This window comes from Mirounga leonina, unplaced genomic scaffold, assembly GCF_011800145.1.
Source record: "Mirounga leonina isolate KUSES-001 unplaced genomic scaffold, KU_Mleo_1.0 Mir_53, whole genome shotgun sequence".
NCBI lineage: Eukaryota > Metazoa > Chordata > Mammalia > Carnivora > Phocidae > Mirounga > Mirounga leonina.
This window is the reverse complement of record NW_023270807.1, coordinates 49,155,848-49,163,779: the sequence shown is the minus strand read 5'-3', so window position 1 is coordinate 49,163,779 and position 7,932 is coordinate 49,155,848.

Here is a 7,932-nt window from a genome sequence, read left to right as displayed (position 1 = left end):
ACAATGACATATCTACTAGGGGGCAGCCACTGTTCTGGGCATTAAGGATAAAGCAATGAACAGAACTGACCAAAACTATTTCCATCAGAGAATTTACACAGTGATGCATCACCATTGTATCATTCCTAAATATATATAGCAGCATATTGTGTCACTCAATAATTGCTTGAACAAAACAAAATGTTAATAATATAATTTACAAAATTAATGCTAAAATAATTTATTTTAAAAATAATTTTTAAAATAACAGCAAAGAAAGTAAAAGAAAGAATGTTCTGGTTTCCTTGTTAATTATTTTATTATTTTTGTAGCTGGTTCCCATCTTCCAGAAACCTCCACCTGGATCTCTAGGGTCTCACGGACCTAGCTCACAAAGTTTAGGCACAAAAGAAAAAATATTAAGTGTTGAAAAGTAAACAACCACCACTACTCACAGTAGGAAAGAAAAACAACCTGTTTATTTGAAAGATTTGAAAGATAGTATTTTCTGAGCCTTGTCTCAGTACCATATAGTTACTTATATTACTATACTTATTTTTATTACATTGTATCATAGAGTTTCTCTTTAAGCAACTATATTCTTTAAAGGTTTTTGAGTTTACAAAAAACTCCTGACAATAAAATCTTCATATTATTTTGCATGATATCAGTTTAGTTATCATCTGTTTCTGTCAGCTTGGGCTGCTATCACAAAATACCATAAACTAGATGGCTTATCAACAACAGAAACATTTGCTCCCAGTTCTGGAGGTGGGAAATAGGAGATTATGGTGCCAGCATGATCAGATTATGGTGAGAACTCCCTCCTGGCCTGCAGACTGCTGACTTCAATGTCCTTACGTGATGGATAAAAGCAAGATAGCTCTCTGGTCTCTTCTTGAAAGGGCACTAATCTCATTCATAAGAGTTCCTCCCTCATGATGTAGTTACCTCCCAAGGACCCCCCCTCTAAATACCATCATATTGGGGATTAGACTTCAACATAATGAATTTTGGGGCGACACAAATATTCAGTCTATAACATCATCACAAAGTTAGTTATCTTTGGAAGGATTTTTTAACTCCCTTAAGGTGATCCAAGTGAATAGTATTCCTTTGAAACTAACCTGAGTTTTCCTCTCCGTGTAACTTTGGCAGTATGTATGAGTTAAACTCTTCTGTTTGCTGCCTTAAAATTCTGGAACCCTTTTATTGTGCTGCAAAAAAAAAAAAAAAAAAAAGGGAGAGAATAAGTACAATTACGCTTCTAGGACAATGGTCGCCAGTTAGAAAGTAGGAAGACAAAACAAATTGTTGTTTAAAACCATCTGTTGTTTTGGGCGCCTGGGTGGCTCAGCTGGTTAAGCGACTGCCTTCGGCTCAGGTCATGATCCTGGAGTCCCGGGATCGAGTCTCGCATCGGGCTCCCTGCTCAGCGCGGGGTCTGCTTCTCCCTCTGACCCTCTTCCCTCTCTTGCTATCTGTCTCGCATTCTCTCTATCTCAAATAAATAAATAAAGTCTTTAAAACAATAAATAAATAAATAAAACCATCTGTTGTTTTGTCTGCCTGATGCAGCAATTCACCATGTGTGCACCCCACCCCCCCACCAACTCATTCTAGCAATTTTCTTGCCCCCATATTAACGAGATGTTTCCAAAAGAAGTTGCCATCTTCATAAAGATTTTGAAACTCTCTTCATGGTGATTAGTGTTATGTAGTCAGCATCTGACTCAGGCAGACCAGTAAGAATCTTTCATTGAGATTTGTGAATTTGGGACACTATGGGATAACTCTTAACGCTTATTCAGTTTCAAATGGGAGGCAATTTAACTGTGGAGACTACCACTAATACTGTGTCTAGCAATTATGGGAGAAGTCAACATAGAGAGAGGAGCAGACTGAAGAGGATGACACTTATCCCTGAGCCCTCATTACAACTCTGTCCTTACCTCGGTTACATTAGCCAATCAATTATTCTTGTTTGCTAGAGGTAGTTGAAGGTGCGCTATGCCACATGCAGTAAAATTATCCTGATCATATAATGGTCCATTAATTTTTCAGTTGGTAAAGTCGATGGGTTACCTCATCACTAATAGATTAATTGTATCAATGAAATAAGTCTATTTTATCGTTTATGTGGTACTTCTACCTCTAATAGATGATAAATTTATTTTAGAAGATTAAATGCCATTATCTTTTACTTTACATTATTTATATTGGTGATAGTATTAATGTCTTAATGAATTATGTAGAATTAGGAGGCAAAAAGGATGGTTAAACAAAAATTATCACAGAACTTTGATGGGGGAGAGAAGGAACTGTAATTTTTTAAATATAAAAAACTGATTTGTATCCTAAGCATAGAAATGACACAATTTGGGTTTAAATCCTATTTTTACATGTAATTAAGTATTTTCTCAATGAGATTATAAAGTAGTGAAATCTCTAGGGCCCGCACACTTAAGGAGTTTCAGTGTTCTTTTTAAACACATCATTGTCAAAGGAATATTGATCTTACAGAAACATTTCATGACATGTAGCATTCATCATCATCTTGAGACTATACAAGCTGAGAAAATAATTTCTATACATTATTCAGAAAATTATGAAACTTTAAATTGGTACATCTGTTTTTCTTCCATGGATAGTGGAAGAAAAGTCATTACTTTCAAGACTGACCACAGAATTCCTTTTGGGAGAACATTGATGATAGGATACAACTTCGTGGGCATTTTTAGATGAGATCCTCTGAGCAGTGTCTGTTAATCTGGGGTGAGAAAAGTATCAGGTTAAGTGTATCAAAGTCATAGTGCGTTGCTAGTTGTATTCAATTACATTCAAAGAGACAACCCAAAGGGACCACAGACTACAGCGCCTGGCGTACACTACATGTAAGACATTAACACGTGTAAGTTTGTTTTTCTTTATTGGATTTATTAATTTGCATTCACTATTGGTGTTGCTTGAAGTACCCCCCTGTCGGTATATCACTATTCCAGCTCAAGTTTCCTTTCTATTAGGAGAGCATCCTCTCTGCCTTGGCCCATCTATCAGTTTTAGAAGCCCTATTTCTGTGCTCCATTTGGATGACATCTTCCCCTCTGCCATGATTTTTATGTGCACACTCCTCTTCTAGGAAGAATAAAGATTCCCGCCGAAGGAGGATGGTCTGATTTCTTGATGTCCCCACCAGCCAGCAGAGAGCCCAGCTCACAGGTGCTAGATACATTTTGAGTGAATACATGTGAATGGAATTTGAATCCAAGGGGAGAATGTTTCATGGTTCATGCTTTTTATAGTTAAGAGGCAAAAGTTTCATTCATTTTATTTAGTATGAATCATTGCTACCCAATATCATTTGTGCTTTACCTGTTTAAGTGTGTGGGGGAAGTTTTGGTTTTGTTTTGTTGCCTGTGTCTGCTGCAAAGATCTGCTCTCAAGCTTCTCCCAGGCCTAGGCCTGCCCTCCAGTCTCTTTCAGCACCATGGACCACTCTACTCTACATCGGCTCTTTCATTTTCTCTTATTTTAGTATGAGGGCCTGCCACTGGCCACCCGCTTAACTTCTTCCTCTCAATCTTTCCTACTTAGGGCTCTCAAGCATCTTGACCCCACACAGCATGTTCTTCACAACAGCTGTTTTCAAACTCTGCTCCTTTTGACTTAGGCGTCCTCAGAGTTGCCTCAGAGGTCAGCATCAAGGGAAACCATCAAATGTACCAGCACCTCTTGTAACTGTTTTCTGTATTGGGAATGGAAGACTATTTTTAAAGAAAGAACAATGGTAAAAAAAAAAAAATTTGAAAACTATTTCTTCACATTATTTTCAATGCCACGCAATGTGTACCTATACTTTCAGAGCATTTATTATTAATGTTCAAATATTTTAAACATTGATTTAAAGCAGATAATGTGTCTCACTTCCCATCTGCATTGCTCCTTGAAATGACACAATTTCCAAATAATGGCATCACGGGTGTTTATAATTTAAAACACACCCTTGAGATATTTAGCAGGGTATTTATGTATTTTGCTTTTATTCATCGCTATGTTAAATTTAATTAGACATCTCCATGAGAAAGTACATAGATATATATTTGTATATATACATACAAATATGAAGAACACATATAAATATATCTTACATGTATTCTGAATCCACAAAAAAAGCCCTTATCTGACTGGGGCATGTATTTAATAGGGAAATTGTAAACACGAAAGGGAAGCTGAGTTAGAAGGGCCTTTTACTGATTTTTTTTAAAATTTTTTTGAGAAAGACATCACACACAAAACATCTCCAAAAAGCAACTGTAGATGTAAAGCTTTTGTTAAAGCTAATTTAAAATCTCAGCAATTAAGTTGTACAGAAAACTTTATCATCTTTAATTTTAAAAGTTGAGACACCATAAATCAAGACCATTTATTGTTCTAGATATAGTCATAGTCCCCTTCCTTGAGGGCCACTCAACCATCTAGAGGATGTGATGAATTCATACCAAATTGAAGTAAAGTTTCAGAATGTGGCCAGTGGTTGCCATTGTACTTAACTACCCTAAAGTTTTTATTTTTTTAATTTTTTTATTTTTTAAAGATTTTATTCATTTATTCATGAGAGACAGAGAGAGAGAGAAGCAGGCTCCCAAGGAGCAGGGAGCCCGATGTGGGACTCGATCCCAGGACCCTGGGATCATGACCTGAGCCGAAGGCAGATGCTTAACCATCTGAACCACCCAGGCGCCCCTACCCTAAAGTTTATAATGCCTTTGACCACTCCCTCTCTTGAATGCTTCCCTCCCTTGATAACTTTGACATTATCTCTCGTACTCTTCCTCTTACTTTTCTGGCCATTGATGTTCAGTTCATTTTTCATGGTCTTTTTTTTTTTTTTTTTAATGTATCCATAAAATGCTGATATTTTCTTGAGGGATTTTTTTTTTTTCCAATACACTTGATCATACTTGGATATTTCATTCACTTCTATGATTTAAAATGATTTAAACTACCATCATTTTATGTTCAGGACTCATAAATATATTAATAGATTTCAAACCTAGCTATCTACTTTTTATTTCTAATTGCAGACAGAAACTTGTTCACCAAATTCTTTTTCCTTTCCCTACAAGGCATCCAGGTAGACTAAATTCCCCAGTCTCCAGCAGACTCAGGAATGACATATGACTGACTGACTTATAACCAATGGCATGTATGCTGATATGATACATGCCCTTTTCAGGTCTAGCCTATAAAATAATTTTATGTAGATCCTCCTATTCTTTTTGCTCTTCTATGAGCTCCATGGAGATGATTCTAAGGATCTAGAGAAGGGGACAAAAGGATGAAAGGAATCTTGGTGCTTAGTGGCTGCTTTGAGCATAGACTTTCCCCACACACCCATAACTGGGCTGTGATACTGATGAAATAGAAACTTTTACTGCGTTGAACCACTGAAATCATTATTTATTACAGTAGTTAGCCTACTAACTACATATCTCAATGTGTCTGATGTTGAACTTAAAGCCTATTCTTTGAAACTATCTTCTCTTCCTATTTTTCTCTTATTCAGATTCTTAAGTGTGGCATAAAGACATATCCCTGCCTGACTATTCATCATCATGGTTCATTATTCTCTCCTCTCTCCCCCTTCCAGCATTTCACTATTTTTCCAGTGTTATTCAGAGAGCTCTCAGGCCCCAATCCCTGCTCACACAGGGTCATTCTCATGCCCTTGATACCAACTGTATTACCACCACCACCACCACCACCACCACCATCCCTGCAAAAAACATATTTAACTCTTATCCAGCATCATTATTTGGCTTCCTTTGTTTATTTTTTTATTATGTTCAGTTAGCCACTGTATAGTACATCATCAGTTTTTGAATATTTGGCTTCTGTGTCATCACCTGTGGGAAGATGGCAGTTGGGTGATACGTCCCTCTTCTGTGATTCCATATCATCCTGTGCTTACTTCTATCATAACAATTATCCTCTTATATATGTTTCTGTCTTTGTCTGGACTGAACATTTTGACTATAAGAATATTATTCTTAAATCTTTTTATCTTTAGCAAAACTCACAGGGCCTGGCCCATAGCATGCATTCAGTAAGTGTATGCTGAAAAAGATGTATGATATGATGGAAGTTGTTCTATGGATACATCAATTCCATTCAACCAACATGTATTGGCCATGTGTATAGTACGTGGTGCTTTGGATACTAAAAATGGATAACATGTGCTTTGACCTACAGTTTACATTTAATAGCCTAATATAGAAAAAAATTCGTCTATAAAACTGAATATTAATTGCAGTTCTATTTAAAGGTTAGAAGTTGTACCTGCAGAATTACATACCTTTAACAACACTGGCTCTGATGCTTAGTGAGAGCAATGAATTTTTCTAATGTTAAATCAATTTGGCACTAGTCTTACTGAATTTAACTCCAATATGTCTTTAATTCTGTCCTATTTTCACCATTCCCTCTGCTACTGCATTTGTTCATACTTTTTTTTATTTCTCATTTGCATTATTTCCCAATATTTCTAACCTAGACTTCTCTCTATTATGCCATCAAACTGACTTGTTACTTGAACATCAGTACCTGAGTTTTCCATTTGTACCACAAACATCATGGCTTTGAACTCATTCTTTACCCTCCCTCATCTCCTTAAATCTGTTCTTTCTTCTCTTTGAAGCCCTAATTTTGGTAAATATCATCAATTACTGCTGATCTTCCCAGCCCAAAACATAGGAGTGTTTGTTAAGTCTATCCACTGAATGGCCATCAAATCTGTTTCTTGTTCTCTATTCTCTCAGTCACTATCTAAGCTTAATTTTCACCTAGACTAATGAAATAGTTCAATCAAATTACCTACAGAGTTCACATCCCTGCACCAACACACCACCTACACTTTCTTAGGGTGACCGTTATAATATTCAAATCTGACTGTACTCTCTCAGTATAAATTCTTTCCCCACAGGATAAAGCCCCTGTTCCTCAGCTCTGCATCACCCAGAGGCCCAACATCTCATCACACCATCCTCTCACTTTCCTGTGCACTCTGACTGTATCCATGGCTTGCAGCTAAATGAGTGTAAAATGCATTTTTGTGTTTGCACACCCTCTTCTGATTATAATGTCCTCCGTTCTCTTTCTTCTAACTCTTAATTTGTCCTTCCAATAGCTTAAAATATAAGCAAGCCAAAATGGAAGAGACTGTGACACAAAATAATATGTTCTCTTTCACTTGAAGTATTTTAGTAGTTGCTGAAAGATCAAGCTGCATAAGATATATCCTTGATTTCATCAATTGGCAGAATTTGTTAAGCTCTCAAGACACAGTAACTGTAATAATAATTAACATTAAATCATTAATATTTACTAAGAATCTGGTCTGAATCCAGAATTCAGTTATAAACATTTAGCTGAGATTAACTACAATTAATAAATAGGGTAGTTGGTATTTAAGGGAAATATAAACTGATAATAAGAATGATGACAAAAATATGTATATATCTATATATGACCTCCATCTCCATCAGCCTGGACAGATAGAGTAAAAGAAATTTTTTTCCAGTGTAACCAGTAAACATTGATTCTGCTCAAAGCCCCCAAAATAGATTTATTCTGGATTAAAAAGAGATAAGAAGATGAAAAAGAGAAAATATCTTAGAAGATAAACGCTAGTAGAATGAAGCGATTAGGCTTCTTCAATTATCCAAGAGCTTACATATATGTATAAAAGCAGTTCAACTCAATAAACATGTATTGGCCACTAACAAGATAAAATATGTAAAATATCCAGAGTCAAAACTTGGTAAATTTGGCAGGTAGATAAGGTTATACATTCTTCAAGAATAATGTCATTGGTTATTTGTCTCAGAATGTCTGGGGTGAGTTGTGCAAAGGGCTAATTAATCCCTATAGATAAGAGGGTAGCCAGCCTATTTG